Genomic DNA, 26096 nt, shown 5'->3' on the forward strand with positions numbered 1-26096 from the left:
ACCCAAAGCTTTTAAATAATTTTCATGTTTAACTTTTTAAATATTTTAAATTTCTTCTTTAATTTCTGTGTTGACCCATTTATTGTTAGTAGCATGTTTATTTGTTTATTTGTAGCATCCGTGTATTTATGGTCTTTCTAATTTTTTTTTCTTGTGGTTGACTTCAAGTTTCATAGGGTCATGGTCAGAAAATAATGCATGGTAAGATCTCAATACTTTTGTACTTGTTGAGGTCTGATTTGTGACCCAGTATGTGATCTGTTCTGGAGAATGTCCAAAGTATACTTCAAAAAAATGTGTTTTCTACTGCTTTAGGAATGTTCGGAATATATCTTTTAAGTCCAAATGGTCCAGTGTGTCATTCAAAGTCATTGTTTCCTTGTTGATATTCTGCTTAGATGATCTGTCCATTGGTGTAAGTGGGGTGTTAAAGTCCCCTACTAGTATTGTATTATTATTAATGAGTTCCTTTTATGTTTGTTATCAATTGTTTTATATATTTGGGTGCTTCCAAGTTGGGAGCATAAATATTTACATTTGTTAGTTCTTCTTGTTAGATTGGTCCTTCTATTATGATATAGTGCCCTTCTTCAATTCCTGTTAGTCTTTGGTTTATTTATTTATTTATTTTATTTTATTTTATTTTTTTAATTTTTATTTATTTATGATAGGCACACAGTGAGAGAGAGAAGGCAGAGACATAGGCAGAGGGAGAAGCAGGCTCCATGCACTGGGAGCCCGACGTGGGATTTGATCCCGGGGTTCCAGGATCGCGCCCTGGGCCAAAGGCAGGTGCCAAACCGCTGCACCACCCAGGGATCCCAGTCTTTGGTTTAAAATCTAGTTTATCTAAGTATCACTAGTCCAGCTTTCTTCCGCTATCTATTTGCATCATAATTCTTTCTCCATCCCCTCACATTCCATCTACAGGTGTCTTTAGATCTAAAAGGAGTTTCCTGCAGGCAGCATATAAATTGGTCTTGCTTTTTTTAATTCATTTTGACATCCTTTGTTTTCTGATTAAAGTGTTTCATTCACTTACATTCAGAGTAATTACTGATAGATATGTATTAGTGCCATTTCATTACTTGTTTTGCCATTGTTTCTGGAGATTTTCTCTGTTCCTTTCTTATTGTTGTTACCTTTGGTCTTTCCTTTTCCATTCAAAGAGTCTGCTTTAGGGATCCCTGGGTGGCGCAGCGGTTTAGCGCCTGTCTTTGGCCCAGGGCACGATCCTGGAGACCCGGGATCGAATCCCACATCGGGCTCCTGGTGCATGGAGCCTGCTTCTCCCTCTGCCTGTGTCTCTGCCTCTCTCTCTCTCTCTGTGTGTGACTATCATAAATAAAAAAATAAAAATTAAAAAAAAAAAAACAAAAACAAAGAGTCTGCTTTAATATATCTTGCAGGGCTGGTTTAATGGTCATGAACTCCTCTGGTTTTTGTTTGGGAAGCTCTTTATCTTTCCTATTCTGAATGATAGCCTTGCTGGATAGAGTATTCTTGGCTGCAGATTTTTCCCAATGGACATTTTGAATACATCATGCCACTCTCTTCTGGCTTGCCAAGTTTCTTTGGAGAAATATGCAGCTAGCTTTATGGCTCTTTCCTTGTCAGTTCCTTTGCTGCTCTTGAGATTTTTTTTTTCTTTACCACTATATTTTGAAACTTTAATAACAATGTGCCTTAGTGTTGGCCTGCTTTTGTTCATGTTGATGGGCGGGCTTAGTTTTATTACCAAAGTACCTATACCTTCTCCTAGCAGACTGTTGTTGTAATCTCTCCATTCTCTACATAAATACCTTATCTTGTTGATATGCAAACATATATTCAACATACAAATACAGAGAAGTCACTTTGCTCTAGTTCTGAAGTCAATGTGAAGCAAATTGCAATACAAACAGAAGCTGGATGACTTTCAGACCACAAATATTCCCTACTATTGAACTGTAGTCCTTTACCTAGTTGTATTTTTCTGCCTAATTACCACTATGTCTAGACTATTTTAGTAGCATGCTCTAACCAGGATCCTGATAGTACTTTCCTAAGTTTCTACAAAGAACTCCACCCAAATTTCTCAAGGTTCTCATAGCAAGTAGCCAGTGAGTGTCTGACTCAGAGTACCAGTCAATGTCCCAGATAATCTTTTACCATTGGAGATGAATAAATGCCTTGAAATACTCTGAATATAACAACTCTGATTTCCATCATCCACAAAGAGCTACAATTTAAGAAAGTCTAAGCCCATGGAGGTTGAATTTCAAACATGCCTCCAGTTTTTAATTTCATGAAGAAGCCCAATGGTCTCTAGTGCCCCTCTCCACAGTATTCTAAGACACATTAAAGGGTTTAGGGTAAATCTTTGTTTACGCTTTGCACCATGAGTTAGTGATATTGTAACCACATGAAACTACGCTTTTGCATATTTTGGTATTTTTCAGACTTTTGTTAGAAGTATAGTTGGGTACTGAACCATAAAGTTTAGTCCCCAAAATATAATCCACATAGAGTTAGTCTAGGGTCTTCCCAATCCCATATTGGCTGAAGTCAAACAGGCTAGATATTTACAAAGCAATGTAAGCATTTTATAATCCTCTCAAACTGTTATAAGAGGGGATGCTATTCATAATATATTGCTAAACTCCCAAAATCTATTTCATTTTTTCACAGTAGCTGTTCCAATATTCCAATATTCCAATATTTCTCCCTTACTCTCAACTTCCTAAAACTTTTTCTTCAAACAACCTATTTGGATCTTCAATTTGTTCAGGTCTCCACTACCTTCCCGGATTTATTGTTTTCTCCTAGTATAGCCAAGTTCAAAGGAAGAACAGACAAGGCCTAAACCTATAAATGTTCTCACATTACCTATTTTAATTTCAAAAGGATATTCATACATCCAATCTATAGGTAATACACATAAACAAGTACAGATTAAAATGAGGTTTGGCAATATTAAAATAAATTGGCTAATATTAATATTTTTCCCATCTTAACATGAGCTAAAATGTCAGTAAATATTTTGGGGGAAACTTCCATGTGCTTTTTTCACAACGGGTTTGCCACCAGAACACAGGTGTCGTGAAAACCACTGCTAAACCTAAACCAAAGTGGGAAAGGAAAAGACTCACATCAACATTGTCGTCATTGGACAGGTAGATTCAGGCAAGTCTATCACTACTGGCCATCTGATCTACAAATGTGGTGAGATTGACATAAGAACTATAGAAAAATTTGAGAAGGAGGCTGCTGAGATGGGAAAAGACTCCTTCAAATATGCCTGGGTCTTGAATAAACTGAAAGCAGAATGTGAACGTGGTATCATCATTGATATCTCCCTGTGGAAATTCTGGACCAGCAAGTATTATGTGACCATCATTGATGCCCCAGGACACAGAGACTTTATCAAAAACATGATTACATGCACATCTCAGGCTGACTGTGCTGTTCTGATTGTTGCTGCTGGTGTTGGTGAATTTGAAGCAGGTAACTCCTAGAATAGGCAGACCCGTGAGCATGCCCATCTGGTTTACACACTGGGTGTAAAACAACTAATTGTTGGTGCTAACAAAATGGATTCCACGGAGCCACCCTACAGCCAGAAGAGATACGAGAAAATCGTTAAGGAAGTCAGCACCTACATTAAGAAAATTGGCTACAACCCCGACACAGTAGCATTTGTGCTAATTTCTGGTTGGAATGGTGACAACATGCAGGAGCCAAGTCCTAACATGCCCTGGTTCAAAGGATGGAAAGTCACTTTGACTGGGAACGCCAGTGGAACCACACTGCTTGAAGCTCTGGATTGCATCCTGCCACCAACTCAACCAACTGATAAGTCCTTCCTGTCTCTCCAGGACATCTACAAAATTGGTGGTATTGGTACTGTCCCAGTGGGTCAAGTGGAGACTGATGTTCTTAAGCCTGGCATGGTGGTCACCTTTGCTCCAATGTTACAACTGAAGTCAAGTCTGTTGAAATGCACCATGAAGCTTTGAGTGAGGCTCTTCCTGGGGACAATGTGGGCTTCAATGTCAAGAACATATCTGTCAAAGATGTTCATCGTGGCAACATGGCTGGTGACAGCAAAAACAAAACACCAATGGAAGCAGCTGGCTTCACGGCTCAGGTGATTATCCTGAACCATCCAGGCCAAATCAGTGCTGGATATGCACCTGTGCTGGATTGCCACATAGCTCACATTGCTTGCAAGTTTGCTGAGCTGAAGGAGAAGATAGATCGTTGTTCTGGAAAAAAGCTGGAAGATGGTCCCAAGGTCTTGAAATCTGGGGATGCTGCCATTGTTGATATGGTTCCTGGCAAACCTATGTGTTCAGAGCTTCTCTGACTATCCTCCTCTGGGCCGTTTTGCTGTTGATGACATGAGACAGACGGTTGCTGTGGGTGTCATCAAAGCAGTGGACAAGAAGGCAACTGGAGCTGGCAAATCACCAAGTCTGCCCAGAAAGCTTAGAAGGCTAAATGAATATTATCCCCAATACCTGCCACCCCAGTCTTAATCAGTGATGGAAGAAAGATCTCAGAACTGTTTGTGTCAATTGGCCATTTAGGTTTAATAGTAAAAGACGGGTTAATGATAACAATGCATCGTAAAAACTTCAGAAGGAAAGGAGAATGCATTGTGAACCTTTTTTTTTTTTTTTTTGCCTGTGTGGCAGTGTTATTAGTTTTTAAAATCAGTACTTTTTAATGGAAACAACTTGACCAAAATCTGTCACAGAATTTTGAGACCCATTAAAACAAAAGTTTAATGAGAAATAAAATAATAAATTTCCATGTACCAAGTACTGAATATTATCTCATTTATTTTAACATATTTTGAAATGCATTGTTAAATTGAAAAATGTAATTGTGCTACACAGGTTCCAGAGAAGTAGTATTCCTTTTTCCCAATAAAAGACATGGAATAATACAGGTCAAATGGTTTATTATTGGTCTATATTAAAGCATAGCTCCATCACTTTTAGATGTCTAGGAGCAAGACATTACCTGATTAAAGTAAATTAAGTTTATACAACCCAAGGATATTATTCAAATTAGACGACAAGAGATTGAAAAAATGGTCTGCTAGAAGGAACTTATCATTTCATAGAAAAGCTGTGTTACTGAACATTTGAAAAAATTATGGTAGTCTCAATAAACTCAGTTGAATGTGCGTGTGTGTGTGCGTGTGTGTGCGTGTGTGCGCGCACTCAAAAGGTTAAAGTAGTTACTAATCTTTAAATCAATCTTAGGTTTGGCACTTAAATGTGTTCTCTCTGCCTTGAGTTTTATGTTTGATGGCGAAGTTCATATTTCCATAATTCCATTTGTCCATATCTTGCATCAGAGAATACACATAACAGAATTTTCCTATCTCAAAAAACTGTAATAGACTATTTCAGAACTTAGTTCACTTATATATCCTACTGGACTGATATAGTCAATAGTTAATATTTTCATGTTACAATATAACTGACAAGTAATGCATTCTACCCAAAAGTTCATGACACATCCTGCTTTTAAGTAAAATACTACAACTTAACATTTTGCTTTAGGTCTGTAGTTGTGATACCATGATTCATCTAAAAGGAGATCTTTCTATAGATCCAATTAAGTAAGTTTCTTGTGTCAAGATTCACCCAAAAGAGCAATCATAAAACATGTTTTGAGAGAAACTCCTTGAGGATAATCTCCAATTAAAAATATTTTCTTTAGGCTCAGGACTAAAACTAAAGATCTGACCAAAAACTGTCATTACAGATTTTAAGATCCAATTTTGTAAAGTGAATGCCTTAGGAGCTTGGCTAGATTCCAGTGAGGTAATTGCATTACATTTTCCTAATTTTTCAGAGAAGTTTCAAATGAATACAACCTTCTTTCTTGACTCTAAGTGAGAAATGCTACCAAAGAGTAAGCAAACAAAAATTACGTGTGTGAATAAATGTAAACAGATAGATGGTAGATAATTGGAAATTGTTGGAAAGGCCACTGGTACCTCATGTGAAAGAAGATCTCTACACTAGGGAAGAAAAGGACATGGAAAAATGCTGTTCTTGTGCCTCAGCCTCCAGATGGGTCTAAGTGTGATTCTTTATCACACCAAAATTTCTTGTATCCAATACCCTCACAGGTTAACTTTTTGATGTCAACGACTAATGTTAGCTTTCCATGGAAATGTCATTTTAAAGAAAAAAGAATTAAAATATTTTATTAAAAGCAGTAAAATTTTATATGTTGTAATTAATTATACACGTTTTATAAATTATGTAAAATGGTTATTCAGACAGGACACGTGAGCAGATGATCAGATAAGACAGATGAAGAAACAGATCTCAGACTTTTTTTCAGAAATTATTTATGTTTCAGTGCTTAAAACTCTGAATGCACAATCTACCATTTTAGAAGTACTTGTGGTCAGTACAATGTATTGAGAGTATGTCTAATGCACAGCTTGTATCAAAATCCTACACAGTAGAATTTTCTGAAACTGTTGAGGACATCAAACACCAGGCACTTAAGATACCATTTTTGTTTTTCTGTGACAACATTAGGAATGGACAGTCCATTTTAGCTTACTGCATCTACCCATTTTTAGTATGAAATTAAGTAATTTTTCAATTAAGCATCTTTCAAAACTTTTGAAATGTTCTGTGGGGGGCCCAGTTTGGTCTCCTTGTAAGGTAAGCTCTGTATACGGAGGATGTGGTCTAGCCAAAATAAAGTAAGCAACAGATTTAAAAATAATAATAATAATTACTACTATAGCCTATCTCTAGATTTACCATTTCTACCTGTGCAAGTTAGAGGACAAAAGAAAGCTATGGTCCACCGGTCAAATTCAGCACATGGCCTGCTTTGTAGGACTTGAGATAAAAATGTTTTTGCATGTTTAAAGGTTTTAAAAACAAATCCAAAAAAAGAAAGAAGGGCAGCCCTGGTGGCTTAGTGGTTTAGTGCTGCCTTTAGCCCAGGGCGTGATCCTGGAGACCCAGGATTGAATCACATGTCGGGCTCCCTGCATGGAGCCTGCTTCTCCCTCTGCCTGTGTCTCTGCCTCTCTCTCTCTCTATGTCTCTCATGAATAAATAAATAAAATCTTTAAAAAAAAGAAAGAATACAAATATGACCTATAATACTTAAAATATTTACTATCTAGCCCTTTTCAGAAAAAGTTTGCTGACAACTGACTTAAAGAAATAATAATAATAAAAAGGTCCTATTTCAATGGATTCTTCGTGGTTAATTTGAGACAAAATTAGGTAAGCCAGAGTTTCCTCTGTATTTTCAGGTTTATGGGATCATTAAAGTCCAGACACCTCCCTAGCTACATCAGGTAAGACCACCTGGAACTCCAGGCCTCAGGCCAGGTCCCTTTAAGAAGAATAGCCTGGAGAAGCAGAGCTAGGTCTGTAGCTAAACACTGAGCCCATTACATGATCCAGTGAGTTCTGCCCATAAACACGCAGGTAAAGGCCGAGCACATTTTCAGCAGCTGTTACTGCTAAATAGAAAAATACACTTTCCATATGCCAAGCAAGACTTTGGAAAGGTCGTCTCAGCCACAGCTCAGAAATGGGGTGTGTGTGTGTGCGCGCGCGCGTGTGTGTATCAAACAGGATGTATATCCTGTCCTTGCTATACCCATGTTCAATGTCAGAAGATTATGTTTTTCTTATTTTTTAAAACATCTACGTAATTCAGCTGCTTTCATTTTTATTATAATAATAAAGTCCAATTTCAGTGTGGTGAAATGTAAAAGAAAAAAAATCAACAACGTTGAACCCAAATAAATAACCTTCAGCTTGATATTACTTCATCAAAAGCTTCCGAATGCCTCTTTGTACATGTTTTGAGCAATTTACTTGTTTCCTACACATCCATGTTAGAGAAGGATGCTTTCCACATTCCAGTTTTATTAAGCACATCACGCTCCTTCATGGGAAATAAAAAATAAAACTGACCACATCATTTTTAATTCCAAGGACTCTTCACCAGCATCAAGAAGCTTAAAGAATATGAAATTTCTACAACTACTGATACAAGTTGTACACTGAGAAGAACTTATATGACCAAATGGGAGAATTGGCTAATGTATGCAAGTAACAGTATTTAAGTTGTTACATTAGTATTTTCAAAGTTTTTAATGGTATGATAAAGTATTAAAAATAAAAATGTGGGCAGCCTGGGTTGCTCAGTGGTTTAGTACCACCTTCCACCCAGGATATGACCCGGAGACCCAGGATCAAGTCCCACGTCGGGCTCCCTGCATGGAGCCTGTTTCTCCCTCTGCTTGTGTCTCTGCCTCGCTCTCTGTGTCTCTCATGAATAAATAAAATATTTTTTTTAAAAGATGTCTCAACAGTAACACTGTTGAGGTTTTAAAAATAAAATAAAATAAAATAAAATAAAATAAAATAAAATAAAATAAAATATTAAGCTTATAAGAAAGTTTAAGAATTACATGTCAACTATCTTATGGGAAAAAAATCAATAAATACACAGAACCAACTAGTGGTTACCAGAGAGGAGGTAGGTGAGGGGTTGGATGAAAGAAATGATGGGGATTAAGAGTACTCTTATCATGATGAGCCGGGAGTACAGTATTGTTGAATCTCTATATTATACACTTGAAACTAATATAACACTGTATGTTATTTAGACTGGATTTAAAAAAAAAAAAAACATGCTAAAAAAAAGAAAGCAAGAAGAAAAAAAAAAGCACTGTAGCTAGCATAGACGCTGATTTGTACCCTCTGCCCCAATAACTCAGAATGTGACTGTTTTTAAAGACAGAGTCTTTAAAGAGGGGATTAAGTTAAAATGAGGTTATCAAAGTGAGCTTTAATCCAACCTGACTGGTGTCCTTATAAGAAGAGGAAATTTGGACACAAAGATGCCAGGAGCTCTGGCACAGAGGAAAGACCATGTGAGGCCACAGGGAAAAGATAGACATCTGCAAGCCAAGGAGACAGGCCTCAGGGTATACCAAACCTGCCAACACCTTAACATGGATTTCTAGCCTAGAGAACTATGAGAAATAAATTTCTGTTGGTTAAGCCACCCAGTCTGTGGTATTCTGTTATGGCAGCCCTAGAAAATGGATACAACAAATATAATAATAAGATATTATTATTATTACATTTTGTTGGTGAGATTATGCTTGCATTTTATGCCTTTATACTTACTCTACTTATTATGGCCAGCTTTGTGAATACCTAAGTACTAAAGTATGCAAAGCATGATTTGATTCTTATCTTTACAAAAGTAAATCTGGTAGATGTAACTATATATCACTTTGACAAAAGTAGAAAAATGGAAAAATCCATCTCAACATTTCCCAACACACACACGTCTTAGGAATTATATAAAAACATATTGCTAATTATTCCTATAACAACTAAAGAACAGCCTATGTTTTACAGTTTGATAAAGGCTACTTGTGTCAAAATCATGTGTAACCAAAGCAAATCACTCATTGCTTTGGGACAGAAGTGTAAGTTTCTGGTACACTTGAACAATAATTAAAGATTACTAGGCAATTACAGCCACAAATTATTTCTAGGAATGCATTCCTATTTTCTATTTTTTATTTTATTATATTTTGGGTTGGGGGGTGATGTAACTGGATGATGGGCATTAGGGAGGGCATGTGATGTAATGAGCACTGGGTGTTCTTTGCAACGGACGAATAGCTGAACTCTACTTCTGAAACTAATGATGCATTCCTACTTTCTTTAGAGAACACTCCCTATCTCACTCCTATCCTGCTTTCACTAAATTAGACCTAACATCTCTAAAACATTTCTTCTGATTTTTAAAAAACATAGCCCCAAGGTTTTGATAAAGAGGAGATAAAGTGGTCAATTAGAAATGATTCATTTGATAAAATCCATTGTCAGAGCCTGAATGGTGTTTGGCATATTTTCCCTAGGGAAGCATTTCAAGAGCTAAGGTATATATGCATGCTCCAAATGGGACAAATCAAAGTAATGGATGGTGATAGTGGAAACAATGCTACACAACTCCAAGTGAAATGAATGATTTCTCTTTCTGAGCCTATCACAGGTACAACTTTTCTTCCCAGTCTTTGGTGGGAAGAGTTATATTGGTTGACCCGTAAACCATCACTGTACAGTGCAATTAAGTTAAAACACTAGATATGTGAGTATGCTCATAGGAATGTTATGTATAGAAGCCTTCAGACAATGGCTAGACATAGGCAAAATTGTGAGGCAAATTATTTTTTTTTTGGCTGTCACCAGTTAAACAACTTTATGAAAAAAAATATATAAGTAGACAGTTTATTATAAACATTAGTGATATCAAGAATGTGTGACACCCAAATCAAATTGTACTTTCTAAGAAGGTGATTCCCCCTACCCTTGTCCCCGTCCCCAGAACAAAACATGTTGATCATGTGCAATATTTCTTACTGTGCCGAGAAGCCGAAATGACCGAAATTAAAGCTGTTTAACACACACACACACACACACACAAAAATTCTCTATAGCCAATTAATTCACACAAAATGCTTCCCTTTGATTTTGCCACATTCTTGTCTTTGTAAACAATGTATAAACATAATTGATGAGGAAGCATATTTCCAATATAAATGTCCTTTGATGAGTTTATGTCACAAAAATATAACAATAAAGGTACATGTTATTTTCACTATGTTTGTCAATGACTGAAGAGAATTTTTCGCTGAATTGGATAGTACCTTTTGAATGTCGGAAGAATAGTTTCTCTGTCTATTGTGCTATTCACAATGGAGCAGCTACGGTCATGATACACTTTTAAGTTCAATCTACATTTTTAATGTTTCTTACCCATAACTTAATCTTAAGTCCATACCAGACGATCAACAAAACAATAAACCAAAATCTGATTTCTTTTGTTTGCCAATTTTCATAGTATACATACTCTCATCATGGCCAATTTTAAGTCTGCAACACGATGTCACTGAACAAGCAATTGGGAAGAGATGTACAAGAGAATACTCATATAGTATTTCCACCATGCAATTACAAAAGGCTTAAATATTTCCAAGAGCAAAGATGGTAATTAAATGTAATAAAGCAAATAGAAAGTAATAAGTTTTTAATATTACTTTTGTTTTAATATAATTTATTAAAGTGTAAATTTACATATGTATAAATTTTTAACCATGACTGTGTTTAACAGCTGGCACTCATGAGTGTTTTAAGACAGCTCTAACACCCCACTATTATGTCAGCCAGCCCTCTTTCTTTCAAACCCCTTTTCTCTTTTCTCAGGATGTTTTATTCTAGTGCCCACATAACTCCACCTTTCTCCTGAGCAATTCTTCTCCCTAGATATTCTTCTACCTAGATATTCTTCTCTGCCTGCATTTTTCAGTCTTTCCGCAATCTGATCTTAGTATTATAGGATTAGAAAGAATATGATAAATGCACACTAACACAATATATGTCAAAAATAGCAAATATAAGTCCTGTGATACTAGTAATAACTGTAATACTAGAACTCCAAATAAATACAACTCTAATGGTTAAATTTAATTCATGATGGTATACTAGGCAACAAATATTTGGGGGCAGATCTTATATACTCAATATGAATATTTTTCTGATTGGCATATTCTGTGCTAGTTAGTATAACTATTTGCACCTCTCTTTTATGACCTTGGGATTAACAATCCTAAGTAATTAACCTTCTTTTTACTAATACAGTCTAAAACACCGAATTCCACTATTACTCCTGTGGTCTAGTCATTGTGAACTACATTTTCACAAGAATGTCATGTTCCCTTTAGCCTCCAGGTGTTTGCTCAAAAAATGAGCAATGATCTCTACCATTCTCTATCCCTAGTCCTTGAGTTTAGCTTCAGATAGTCCTGTGTCAGGTGACCTAGAACTTGCCCTGAGAAATCTATCCCTCCTCTCACCCTCCTCTTTCTGAACTGGCAAGTTCCTCATAGGTACTGTATTGTGTCCTGTGCTATTCTTGTTTCATTCCACTCTGTAAATGTCTTGTTACTTTTCTACACCATTTGGCTGGGAATTCCACAAAGAGAGGGTGAAGAAGGTTACTTTGTTCATCAGTATTTTCTGACACCGAGAACAATGCCCAGCAACTTTGGTGCCACCGGGCAAATGCCAGTTGAATTGCAATGCTGATGATCCTGGGGAGGTAAAACCAGAGCACCGATATTATGGATATTATGAACGTGCTGCCTATTTGCTTCTCCCTCAGGATATGACTGTATTATTTTGAAGGTCTTTTAAAGAAGATACATTGTACTTGACTGAATTTGATTGGATCAGCCACTTGTTAACAATAAATGGCAGCAGCAGCATCTTCCTGGAACACTTCCTTCTATATTCCTGAAAGCGCCCCGGGGGGATACAGAAAGTTGTTAAAAAGCCATGCCTAATTATACAAGCAAGCAAAGAAGAATCTCAAGTCACTAGGATCCAACTGAACATTTGCCTGCCTTATTTCATCAACTTGAGAAATTCCAACACTCCACATAAGGTAATGACAGAAATCTTTAGCCAGCATTTGCCAGGAATAGAGTAGCTACCTCTCTTCTGTAGTGAGTGTGAACCAGATGTGAAAATAAATGAAATCTTGACAAAACTTCCTGACTTTCCAACCTGATAGACTTAGTTTGTAGATAAGGAAAAGTTATGACACATTACATCATCCGCCAGACAACTGCTTAATTTGAATCTCAATTCCAGTAATCATTACCAGAAAAGAGAAAAATGATGTTTTTGATCAAAGCCAGTCAAAAAGGTTGTGTCCTCCTCCTCGCATTCTTTTGGAAGACAATCCTATTCAAATTTAAAACTGAAGCCACTTTTTCCCTTTCCTTACAGGGCTGAAACCTAAGAAAAGAACAGCACACTATTAAATACTATTACTAGCAGCTAGTACAAAAGGACAGGGATTTGCATTAGAACAAGTGCTAAGAGTTGAGCTTCAGGCAAGGAAAGATCATTATTTATAACAAGCGGATCTGCTTCTATATGATTAACGGAAGAACAGTGAATTAATGCTGTTATCTTAATATTGTTTAAATGGCCTCTACATGTGGTACGGAGCCAAGCCAGGCAGAGTGGTTAACACAAAATAAATGTCAATCCAAGAGAGATTTCTGGGAAACATTTTCACCCGGAGTAAATTTGCTTAATTAATGGCCTCAAAATGATAAGCTCTGATAAGCCTCTGCTGTATGGTATTATTTTATTTGGGGAAACAGGACACAGCCCTATGTAATGGGATTTTCTTCAGAGATGGGTAAAACTGGTGAGCTTCTGGATAATTATCAGCCATTTTAATGGTTTCTTCTTTTCTAAATGTAGTTCATGCCCTAGGTTATCTGGGGAAATGGATGAGGAGAGTATGAAACTAGAATGGTTAGCATTTTATTACCTGTAGCGTTAACTGTCTGCTTGAACAAGAACTTGAATTTTTAAGGCACAAACAACCAGCTTTCTATTACCCATGAAATAAGACTTCATTAAATGACTGCTTTAGAATCAGCCACCCATAATAGTTGAAACTCCGTGTTAAAGCAGATTTAGATGGGAATGTGTTACTAATTGTCCTGAGATTAGAAGTGCCTTTATAAAGTGTGCTAAGCAGGAGCCCACATTTCAGGGATCTTGTTTCTGCCCTCAAAGCAAGCTTCAGGTTTTGGATAACATCATCAGTGAATCCCTGGATATTCTTCTATCTCTTAAATTAAACTATGTAGGATGATGTTGTAGGCACAGGACAAGCTGATGGCAGAGATGTATACAAGGTAAGTATTTATAGTTTACACTGCTTGAGATATAAACTCAGAAGAATAATATTCGAAACAAATGATCAGCAAATGGGATATTTCTAAATGGTCCCAGGAATACCTGAAGTGGTTTATAGAAATATACCCAAAGACACCAGAGGTTTCCCAATATATGGGATATGTGAGAGGAAGTTTGCCATTTTCTGAAGGATTCTTCACATTAATGTAGTAGGTAACCAGAGGAGATCAGATTGGCAGGTACTGTGGCACAGCCCAGCTAAGTCTCTTTCACTTTCTCAGGCAATAGAGGGAAGGTTAGAAAAAGTCTGCCCCCGTCCCATTTTAAGTGTCCTTTTGTTTGTTTGTTTTCTCTTTTTAGGGAAGACTGCTGCCTTCCTACCCTTCTCTACCCCTCTGGTGACAATCATCTGCTACATTCCTCAGCTTTTTTCAAAACCTGCCTGCTCATTGTCTTTTCTCTCTAGTAGTACTTAGCATGAAGGAGAACACTATAGCTCTTTTAGGATTTACATCCTGTGATACTAAAGTCAATATTGCTGTGACCTTTGGAAAGTGACCACGAAGTGACCTGAAAGTTGTATAACTCTTTAAGAAAAAAAATCCCTATAATAATCCCAGATTGCCTCCTAATGTGTATGCATTTTCACACCACTACATGAACTTTCATATTTTTGCTTGTTTATTAAATTTTTAATTATTAATCTGAATGGATTTGAGATATAGATTTTGATAATCTGTACCCAGATGCTGGTAAACTATATAGCCAAGTATATCTGTACTCTTGTTGACTATGAATAATAAGAAATCAATTTGAAAATTGTACCTTGGAGTTCATTCTGCTTTCCATGTAGTTACCCTTCTTAAATATGCCCAGAACACATAAGGGGAAATAAAATCTGTGTTTTTATTGCAGTATTTCTACCAAGTATTTTCCAAATAATAGACTATTTTCAAGACGTTACGAGAAAGAGCACCATGATGAAGCTCATTTGGAAAACGAGAGTTTTGTTGTTGTTGTTGTTTTTACTGTAGGATTTCTCAGAATCCTTCATAGGTTAATGGACAGTGTGAAGCCCTAAGAGGAAATACAGAATATTGCATAAAACAAATGTACTTGATAATAAAATCTTTCTTTTGCAGTGTCTTTACAGACTATTCTTTACACACACAGAACACAATTGGGGAAATTCTTCTTCATGGCAAGTTTTCTGGTAAAACTCAATGTGACCTAGCTGGCTGTGCTGGGGAGGGGGAAAGATAGTATGCATACTGTCCTCAATATCCTCACTGCTACGTAAGTTACTAATAAAGCGCATGTGATGGGTTAAATTGTGCCCTCTAAAAATACATGCATACCTCATTTTATTGTGGCTTCACTTTATATTGCTTTGCAGATATATATATATATATATATATATATATTTTTTTTTTTTTTTAAATTGAAGGTTTGTGGCAACCCTGCATCAACCAAGACCATCAGCACCATTTCTCCACCAGCACTTGCTCACTTTGTTTCTTTGTCTCACATTTTACTAATCCTTGCAATATTTTAAACTTTTCCTTATTGTTACATTTTTATGATAATTTGATCAGTACTACCTGATATTACTATCACTGTTTGGGGGTGCCATGAACCATGCCAATATAAAACAAAGTTAATGGACAAATGTTGTGTGTGTTCTGACAATTCCAACAGCTGCAACCTGACAGCCATTTCCATATCTCTCTCCTTCTTCTTGGGCCCCCCTATTTCCACAAAAACACTGAAATTAGGCCAGTTAGTAACCATACAATGGCCCCTAAGTGTTGAAGTGAAAGGAAAAGTCACATGCCTCTCACCTTAAGTTAAAACCAAAAATGATTAAGTTTGGAAGGCAACTAGAATTCCTACACCAGTCAGTCAAGTTGTGAATATAAAGGAAACATTCTTGAAGGAATTAAAACTGCTACTCCAGTGAACACATGAGGAGGAAAGCGAAATGGCCTTATTGCTGATATGGAGAGAGTTTTAGTAGTCTAGAGAGAAGATCAAATGAGCCACAATATTCCCTTAGGCCAAAGTCTAGTCCAGAGCAAAGCCCTAACCCTCTTCAAATCTATGAAGGCTGAACCAGGCGAGGAAGATGCAGAAGAAAGTGTGAAGCTAGGGGAGGTTGTGAGGCTATGAAGAAGGAAAAAAAACTGTCTTTGTATCATAAAACTGTAACATAAAACAGGGAGTGCTAATGTAGAACATGCAGCAAGTTCTCCAGAAGATCTAGCTAAGAACATCAATCAAGGTGACTATGCTGAATAATGGATTTCCAGTATAGATAAAATAGCTTTCTATTGAAAACTGCAGTCATCTAGGACCTTCATAGCTAAAGAGGAGAAGTCAATACCTGCCTTCAAAGCTTCAACGGACAGACGGAATTTCTTAAGGACTGATGCAGCTGGCAACAGGCAGTTAAAGCCAATGTTCACTGACCGTCCTCCAAATCTTAGGGCCATCTAGCATTATGCTAAATCTGCTCTACCTTTGCTCTATAAATAGAACAATAAGCCTACATGGCATCTGTTTACAATATGGTATACTGAATATTTTAAGCCCACTGTTGAGAACTACTTCTCAGGGGGGAAAAAAGAATTTGTTTCAAAATTTTACTGCTCATTGACAGTGTACCTGGTCTTTCACGAGCTCTGATGGAGATGTACTATGAGATTAATGTTGTTTTCATGCCTGCTAACACAACACCCATTCTGTGATCAACTTTCAAGTACTACTATTTAAGAAATACATTTCACAAGGCTATAGCTACCATAGGTAGTAATTCTTTAATGGACCTGGACAAAGTCCACTGAAACTCTTCTGAGAAGGATTCACTGTTCTAGATGCCATTCAGAACATTTGTGATTCATGGGAAGAAGTCGAAATATCAATATTCTCAGGAGTTTGGAAGAAGTTGATTCCAACCTTTCTGGATGACTTGGAGGGGTTCAAGACTTCAGTTGAAGAACTAACTGTAGATGTGGTGGAAACAGCATTTGAACTAAATTAGAAACATAGCCTGAGGATATGACTGAACTGCTGCAATCTCATGATACAGTTTGAACAGATAAGGAGCTGCTTTTTATGGTTGAACAAAGAAAGTGGTTTTCTTGAGATGCAATCTGCTCCTGGGGAAGATGCTGTGAAAATTATTGAAGTGACAACAAAGCATTTAGAATATGACATAAACTTAGTTGGTAAAGCGGTGGCAGGGTTTGTGAGGATTGCTTCTAATTTTGAAAGGAGTTGTACTGTGGGTAAAATGCTATCAAACGGTAGCATATCCTACAGAGAAATCTTTTGTGACAGGAAAATTCAACTAAAGGTATGGACTCCACTGTTGTCTTAAGAAATGGCCACAACCACCCCAACTTTCAGCAACCACCATCCTGATCAGTCAGCAGCCATGAGCATTGAGGCAAGATCCTCCACCGGCAAAAAGATAATGACTCACTGAAGGCTCAGAGGATGGTTAGCATTTTCTAGCAATAAGTATTTTTAAATTAAGGTATATACATTATATTTTTGGACATAATGCTATTTCATACTTAATAGACTGCCGTGTAGTATAAACAGCATTTATATGTACTAGGAAATAAAAAAAAAAAATTCGTTTGACTTGCTTTATTGTGATGTTTGCTTTATCTTAGCACTCTAAAACTGAAACTCTCTCTCTCTGAGGTATGCCTGTATGCTGAAGTCCTAATTATAACATCTTTGAATGCAACCTTTGCTGGAAATGTGGTCTTTGCAGATGGAATCAGTTTAAGGTGTGGTCATTAAGGTAAGCCTTAATCCAGTATGACTGGTCTCTTTACAAAAAGAGGGATATTTGGATACAGAGACAGACACATACAGAGAGAGGCAACACACAGGCACATAGGTAGAATGACATGTAAAAATGGAAGCAGGGTTTGGATTGATGAACCTGCCAGTCAACGATGTCAAAGACTGCGGGCTCTCACCAGAAGCTAGGAGAGAGGTGGTAAACAGACTTTCCCTGAGCGAGAATCAGCCCTGCTGACACCCTGATTTGGGACGGTGAGCCTCTAAGATTGACGGAATGAACTGCAGTTATCTAAGCCACTCGGTTTGTGATACCTTTTTAGGGCAGCCTTAGGAAATTAATAAAAGTTTTGCCCATATGAAGTGGTGTGCCTCTATCGTAAATATCTAAAAATGTGGAAGTGGTTTTGCAATTAAGAAATGTGTAGAGGCTGAAAGAGTTTTGAGGTACTAACATGCCTTTAAGAAAGTGTTGGTAGAAATATGGATGTTGAATGTACTTTTGATAAGAACTCAGACTGAAATGAGGAATATGTCATTAGAAAGTGGCAGAAAGGCAATCCTTGTTATATAGAGACAGAGAACCTGGCTGAGTTATTTTTACTGCTGGGAGGCTAGTTGAACTGATCAGGGATCAACTTAGGCATTTATTTGGCTGAGGAGATCTCCAAGCAAACTGTGGAAGGCACAATCTGGTTTCTCTTTGCTGCTAATAGCAAATGCAAGAAGAAAGAAAGAAATTGAGGAAATTCTGCCTCAGAACAACCTCAAAATATAGTTTAAGATACCATGTTTATTATTTATTGTATAGGATCTCTTTCTTTCTACTAGGAGGTAATCCCACAAAGACAAATATTCTAGTCTGCTCTGATCACTGATATTTCCCAGCTGCTCAGATGCTCATAGATGCTCAATAAGGAATAAATAAAACTAATGCATGGGGCTGAAACTCTCAAATTAGGCCCAATGCTTCTCACGCCTAAGTTTTCCAACAGGCTTATAAAAGATTCATACTTCTTATAGTTTTTGTAATTAGAAAAATATAATCATCTCCAAAGGAAAGCAATTTACATGACTATCCTGGGTATGACAACAGAAATATTGACATAAATCAAAATTTACCAGATAATAGGACTCAAAACAGGGACTTTTACTTAACTTCTCTGAAGAACATTTAAGGAGTTTCAGATAAAGAATAGTTTATTTTATATAGATGCAAATTTGAGGCCACACATGAAATTGGTTCTCAAGTAAGGTCTTAGCATTTTATTCTTCGGATGAGATTTGGTAACAGCTGGGTAGGCTTTAATAGCATAAATCCTATAAACAGTAATGGCAAACAAAGATCCAGGCCTCCATAGAATACATTAAAGCCATAAAAAATGATGGCTGCCTTTATTTTTAAGTTAATCAAACTGCCACCTTAAATCCCTGTTGTTTTAAAAATGCTGCATAAAATGATATAGACTTTATATGAACAATCCAATACGTTAGGCAGTGAAAACAATAACCAAATTGACTTTGCCCACCCCCTTCTCTGCTCAGTTTTCACATAACTAGTCTTTTAAGAATAGCTGATACTCTGCTATCAATTAGTTAGAAGTTTTATCATCTTCTTCACTGCTACATTTGCATATATGTCATTTTCTGGCAATAGATATCTTTAAATACACTACTGAAAAGGTAATTTTGCAGATGCAAAAAAACTGAAAGCCATTATAATTTTAATTCATGTAAAAACATGTATATCTAGGAAACATTTCCTTATATTCCTCAGATTTATAACGAAATTGTTTTTTTTTCATTTTTGCAAATACAAGGTATCAAGTTATGTTTATTGCACCCAAACGCTTTCGACTACCCATTGGCTTCCAATTTCACATATTACTGAGATTTTTCAAATTAATCTCCTTACATATTTCTTGTATACTCCTGCTCTTTGTGATCCTACTTCACTGTCTTACTTAGTATCACCTGCAAATACTATTTCATTAAGCCTCTTAAATTGTCACTCTAATTTATCTGCCTTCTTTTCCCCACTCCTCATCACCCCTAAGTTGAGTTTCTTTTTTTTTTTTTTTCATGATAGTCACACAGAGAGAGAGAGAGGTAGAGACACAGGCAGAGGGAGAAGCAGGCTCCATGCACCGGGAGCCCGATGTGGGATTCGATCCTGGGTTTCCAGGATCGCGCCCTGGGCCAAAGGCAGGCGCCAAACCGCTGCGCCACCCAGGGATCCCCTAAGTTGAGTTTCTAAAGCAGGCATCTCCTGTTTTCCACTTGGGTAATCAGATTCATTCTTCAAGTCCTGTAAAATGTTCATATATCTGCCACACCCTCCCCAACTCCTGTAAGGAGAGCAGCTTAGTCTCTCTCTTTATTTTTATTTTAGCATTTGAGGCATGTTTCTGTGAAAAGCTTATCATATTGTAATTATATTTGGAGGCCCACCTCCTTAATAAAATCGTGTGCTTCCCGAAACATGAACTGTGATTTTTTTAGACTTTTACCTCCAGTGCTTTGATCAGTACCTAACACAACTTATAGCCTCAGTAAGTATTAATGAACATACAAAAGATTGGAAAGCAAGAGAAAAAGCAAGTCAATAGTTATTTGTGGTATTGCTATACAAAGTCAAAGCATTATGGAAAATAAGTAGACTACTTAGATGATCATCCTTGCTTCTCCTGGGGCAACTTTCAGAGTCTAATTTAATATGGTGAGGTATAATTTGGAAGGATTGTAGAATAGAATTATGCATGTTAGTCTTTAAAATAATGTTCAGAGACTAATATGGCTATTTTTATTTCTCTAAAAGTTACCCTAAATTTCTCACATCCAATGCTTTCCTTATTTAGCCATCCTCTTCTTAATCTTCTCTCATATGATTATGGTAAGAGAATATGAGGGGTTTTTTCTTCAGCGAATACAAGCAGAGTTCTCCAGTAAAAAGGGCTCAAAACAAATCCCAAGACACTGACGGATTAGCAAGATACAGTAGGTATATGTACAATTTAAAAATTTAATTATTACTCTATGTTTTGTAATTTTTCTTATTTTATTTTCTCATGTAAAATTGTAAATACCCCACAGGTAGAGAGACTGTGATAAAAAGCTCCTACAAAAAAAAAAAAAAAAAAAAGCTCTTACCACCAATTAGCCTCAACAATTGTTAGTGTTTTAGTGTTCTATCCTAATTGTTTTAAAGTAAGCTTAAATAACAACAAACAAAATAAACAAGAGCTAAAAGGTAATTCTTACTCTTTTTTATAGGGAGTACAGGCTAGGCTTTCAAGGGAGTGAAGATCTGCTTTGCACTGGTCAGGGCAAGAGACAAGAAGACAAAACCATCTTGCAAAAGGCCCAGAGAGAAGTCCTATGTCTGCCTGGTGTGAGAGGTATGCACTCACTTGTGGGCGTGCACTTATTTTGAAGTCTACAGACTGAAAATCGGGATTTGCCCTTAAATAGGAAATTATTGTCCTCTCTCTTGTGCTTTTCCCTCCAGTTAGTAATTGTCACATCACATCTTTAGCAAATCAGTGGTGGTGATAATTACAGGAAGAAGCAATGGAGGAGTGTTAGTGCTCTCCCTATCTCTCTAAAAGTGGAATATCCTGTCTGCCTTGGATTCAGTAACTAATGAAAGTTCTGTTTATTCCAATTTGAAAAAAATAAGGTTTAATGCCTTTTATACTGCAAAGTAAGCTAAATCATTGTCATTCAGTGATTCATTAATTCTTTCGTTCATTAAACATGTGTTTAGTTCCCTGAATGTTCCTCTCAGAGTGGACTTGTAAGTTAATGATGCTATAATAGAAATTGAATCTAAGTGCCACAAGAACATCTATAAAAATTAACAGATTATCTGTATGCCTTTTGTTTTAGGTCTTTGTCTAGGGAGTCAGTTAGGATGCTATTATAATTGTCTAAAAATAAGGATTAAACTATGAGAATAGCTATGAAAGTGGAAAGGACATGGCACTTGATATAATTTGGCCTGCAGAGCTTACCTGAGCCCTGCTCTTAGCCCCTAACCCAATGTAGAGACTGAGGTGGCCAATGTCCTCTTCACCCTGTGAAGGATCAAATTGGGCAGCTGAATAAAGGGAGTCCACCCAGAGGCTGAGCTACACCAGTTTATTTTTTTTTTCTCTCTCTAGAATTTGAACTAAGAGGTAACATGACAGAAATAAACTTGTAGAGTTAAGTAAGTTGCATTAAAAGTGAATATTATAGGAAAGATTCAAGGATTTCATCTGCTATGGTCCTTCAAGGCTGTCTTGAATCCAGAATTACTCTAATTAGAGCCCCACTGATTTCTTTGCTAGTCAGTGGTTCCTGTCTTGATTGACTTCTGAATACTTACAGCCTTTAACCTACCGTTCACTTCAATCTGCTTTTTTTTTTTTTTTTTTGAGCTTTTTAAGGGAAGTTGTTTCTTACAACCAAAAAGCCTAGGCTTAAATAGACAATATTTGCTCCACTGATTATCTGCCTCTGCCTCTGCCTCTGTACTTACTACTCATTCATTTTCACAGTTGTTTCTCACCATCACCTGTGAACTCTTTTAACAACCAGATGGGCTAACATTTACTGTTTCATTCTTGTATCTAGTTTACAGCTTGGGATATTATTGGGCATACTAAATCTTTGTTAAAAATAAATAAATAATGCATATGAGAGACACTGGGGAGATAGAATCTAGGGGGAATGATATTTAGATAAAGAGAAGCCAAAAATGATTCTGCAATGTGATTAATTTGCATTATAATCTGACTGATTGGTTTCATTTAAATATGTGTTAGAAAATTTCCTGCTTTTTAAAAAGTATAATAACCTGCCACATATTAAAAATATAAGTTATTAAGAACCCTAAGAGGGTTTGTGAATTAATGAATTCAAATTATCTGGAGCTTAGTTCAACCAGAGTGGCAAAACAGCAATTTCACTCCACAAATAGAAGATAAGATTAGAGGATGGATGGATTCCTTTGGGAAAGAGATTAAACCACGTTCTTTAGGCAGAACAGAGGTATAGCTTTTATTTCTCTCTCTTAGGGAAACAAAACTTCTGGTAGTACCCCAACTTGAGAACAAGTGACCACCCACTCTAAAACTACCCTATTGGGCAGCCCGGGTGGCTCAGCAGTTTAGCACCTGCCTTTGGTCCAGGGCGTGATCCTGGAGACCCGGGATTGAGTCCCACATCCGGCTCCCTGCATGAAGCCTGTTTCTCCCTCTGCCTGTGTCTCTGCCTCTCTCTCTCTCTCTGTGTGTCTCTCATGAATAAATAAATAAAATCTTAAAAAATAAAAATAAAATAAATAAAACTACCCTATTAGCAGATTAAAGGGCTAATGTTGATGATCATCTAACATAATTATTTCATGATATTTATAACTGGCTGTTTTTCAAAGTCAATATACCTTATATATCCATGAAAGGACTGCAGTAAAGATTAGTAAAGGAGTAATTTGTGACATATACTTTCCCTTTCCAGGAGCAGATTCTCAAACAGCTGTTATATAACATTGATTATTTCAACAACCTAATTGATAAAGGCATGACTGGGTGCATTCCTTAAAGATGGTAATTTTAATTCCCCTTGACCATGAAACAAACAGAAGTGGCGGGGATCCCTGGGTGGCGCAGTGGTTTGGCACTTGCCTTTGGCCCAGGGCGCGATCCTAGAGACCCAGGATCGAATCCCACATCAGGCTCCCGGTGCATGGAGCCTGCTTCTCCCTCTGCCTATGTCTCTGCCTCTCTTTCTCTCTCTCTCTGTGACTATCATAAATAAATAAAAATTAAAAAAAAATTAAAAAAAAAAACAAAAAAACAGAAGTGGCATGTGGAAAAATCAATAAAGATTTCCTTTTCCTTCTTTAAGTTCATCCCAGACACATTAGATACTATAGGGAAATGATACAGTGTGTGTGTGTGTGTGTGTGTGTGTGTATAACTATATATAACTATATATATACAGTGTGTGTGTGTGTATATATATATATATATTACTATTATATTACTATACTGACTTAAAAAGAATTCTTACTTTACATAAGTGATTACATTGGATATATTTACATATTTGGTGGGATTATTTTCTGTTGGAATTACTCATGATTGTGCCAGTGCCACAATACCACTGACACAAAATTCAAATATACTGAATCAGTAAAAATATAAAAGAAACCAGAATCTTTATTACAGTCATAGTTGTTATCTCTCCCTTTTTCTTGTCCCAATTTTACCACTTCTTTTTTTTTTTTTTTTGACACATTTAAATGAAGACACGCTTTGAAAACCCATTCAGTTGAAGTCTTGGTTATACTATTGATTTTTAAAGTGACTTATATCATTCAGGTTAGTTGGACATACTGGGAAAGTTTCCAGATCTTGGCAAAAACCCAAATTGAACTTTCCTCCAAAAAGTCAGGAAGAATTTCATTAACCTTTTAGTAAGAGGAGGTGTATTTCTCATTTGTTCAAGTCTAAGGCCATGTATTCCCAGGGGAACAAAACAGCCAGACCATAGCACAATGATCTTTATTTACATCAGGGTTTATATCTGGAAAAACAAAATGTTGGGATTGTCTCTATGGTCAATAAATGGCTACCTCCATCCTTCATAGTTTTATATACATGTGCAAGTATTTGTTCCTAATCCTCTGTAATAATGCCACTGAGTCAATGCAGTATTTTGAGGTTCTTTCTCAGCTGGCAAAAACAGATTAAGTAAAAGGGGAGAAACTAATATTTATGGCTTTTATAGTAATTTTAAATATTTTTGACAATAAAATGAATATAAATAATGGTCAATTCTGACCATTTCGTATTACATGGGTGATAGTGATTTGAGAAGGCAGAAAATACCAGAGCACTTGAGTTAGAACTAAATGATCAGCTAAATTTAGGCAAAACTTCTATAATCAGTGTTATGCAAAGACTTGATCAATAATATGAATTTTCTAGATATTAATGATCTCATGACATATTTACTCAAACTAGAAGCCCAATTTAATTATAGGACCTATGTCAGTTATGTCAAAATTAAGGGTTATTTGGGCAATAATATTTCTCAATATTTTCCTAGAGTAGGCAAGTGTGTTACAAATTAAATATTTAGATTTAGTTAGGTCTTTATTCTATTCTAGGGGAGAGCAGAAAATGGAATAGTTACTCTGATAATTTTGTGAGAGGTGCTCTCACAATTTTGATTTTGTGGCTTTGATGTGAAAATAAAGGAATGAGGAAAATATTCAGGGGATTGAAAACGAAGAAAAGATGGGAAATGGAGCAATAGAACCAATAAAAAATAACTAAAATATTATTTGTTCTATTTCATATCAAGGGATTTAATTAATTAATGGATAATCTCCACTATTTGTTTCTGGTTAGGAAAAAAAATCATGAATTCAAATGTACATTATATGTTTAAATCTGCTCATCTGTGAACATCACAGTAAAGTATCCAATGTTTAAAATTCCTTTATAGACCTTAGAATGGTACATTTTTTAAAAAGTTGGATAAAGATACAATGGATTCTTTTTGATTTGTGTGACTTTCATGTCAATTACTCTACTTAACTTCCTTGTTAGAACTTGCACATCAGCAGGTAGTATGGCTTTCTGCAGCATATCTTTCAATATATCTACTTAGAAAGTGCCCTTTGAACTCAAACTTCTTGCTATCACATCAGTAAAGTGATTCCCATTACAAATGGATGCATTAACTATTCCCAGACTATGTAAGAATCCATTTTTATTGACATGTTCTACATCCATACAGCCTCTTCAGAAAATAAACAGGAAGAGTTCATTGTTTCTGCAAACAATATTAACCAAATGATGAAAAGGATTGCTAGTTAGCTATCCTATTTTTGTGCTGCTATGGTGACATTGTGAACTTCTGACGTTCTTTAGGTAGCTGTCCTGCTGCTCATTCCAAATTTGTCAGATTATTTGGCACCTGGTCTGACCTTAATGTCTAGAATGAACTGCTGAGCTATGAAGTGTTCTGATTTCTCAATGCTTTGCCAAATTCCTCCCCCTGTCCCTGCCACCTTTAAAATAACAAGGTCAATCACACAAAAGAAAGATGGCAGTATTTCAGGTCCAATGATGCTGATTATCAGCATAACACATACGGTTCAGCATGACATCAACTTGCCCTTGAAGACTATGGCAAGTCCAGCTGGAACTGGCTAAAATTACTCAAAAAAAAAAAAAAAAAAAAAAAAAGCAACTGGAAATGAAAGTGCCCAATTTTCTAAAGATACTTTACCAAACGACTAAGAATGTATATTTTAAAGTGTTTTCAAAGCTACAGTCGCTGAATTGTTTTTAATTACTTTTCAGGAAAGCAGTAACATTAACTCGCATTGGCCACATTCAAATAAATGAATTCTGAATTAATGAAGCAACCACATTCTTCCAGTAAATTCCTCCTAATAAATTGCATGACTGATATGAACAAGTT

General features: G+C 36.4%; 1 protein-coding gene and 1 pseudogene across 1 annotated transcript in view; one reads left to right on the forward strand and one right to left on the reverse strand.

The window, feature by feature from the left end:
• LOC140598946 (elongation factor 1-alpha 1 pseudogene) overlaps positions 1 to 4628 on the forward strand; it is a 103655-nt pseudogene extending 99027 nt beyond the window's left edge.
• Positions 1 to 26096, reverse strand: part of LRP1B (LDL receptor related protein 1B) — a 1812620-nt gene that overhangs the window by 1284770 nt on the left and 501754 nt on the right. The window lies entirely within an intron of this gene.

This window comes from Vulpes vulpes, chromosome 5 (assembly GCF_048418805.1).
Source record: "Vulpes vulpes isolate BD-2025 chromosome 5, VulVul3, whole genome shotgun sequence".
NCBI lineage: Eukaryota > Metazoa > Chordata > Mammalia > Carnivora > Canidae > Vulpes > Vulpes vulpes.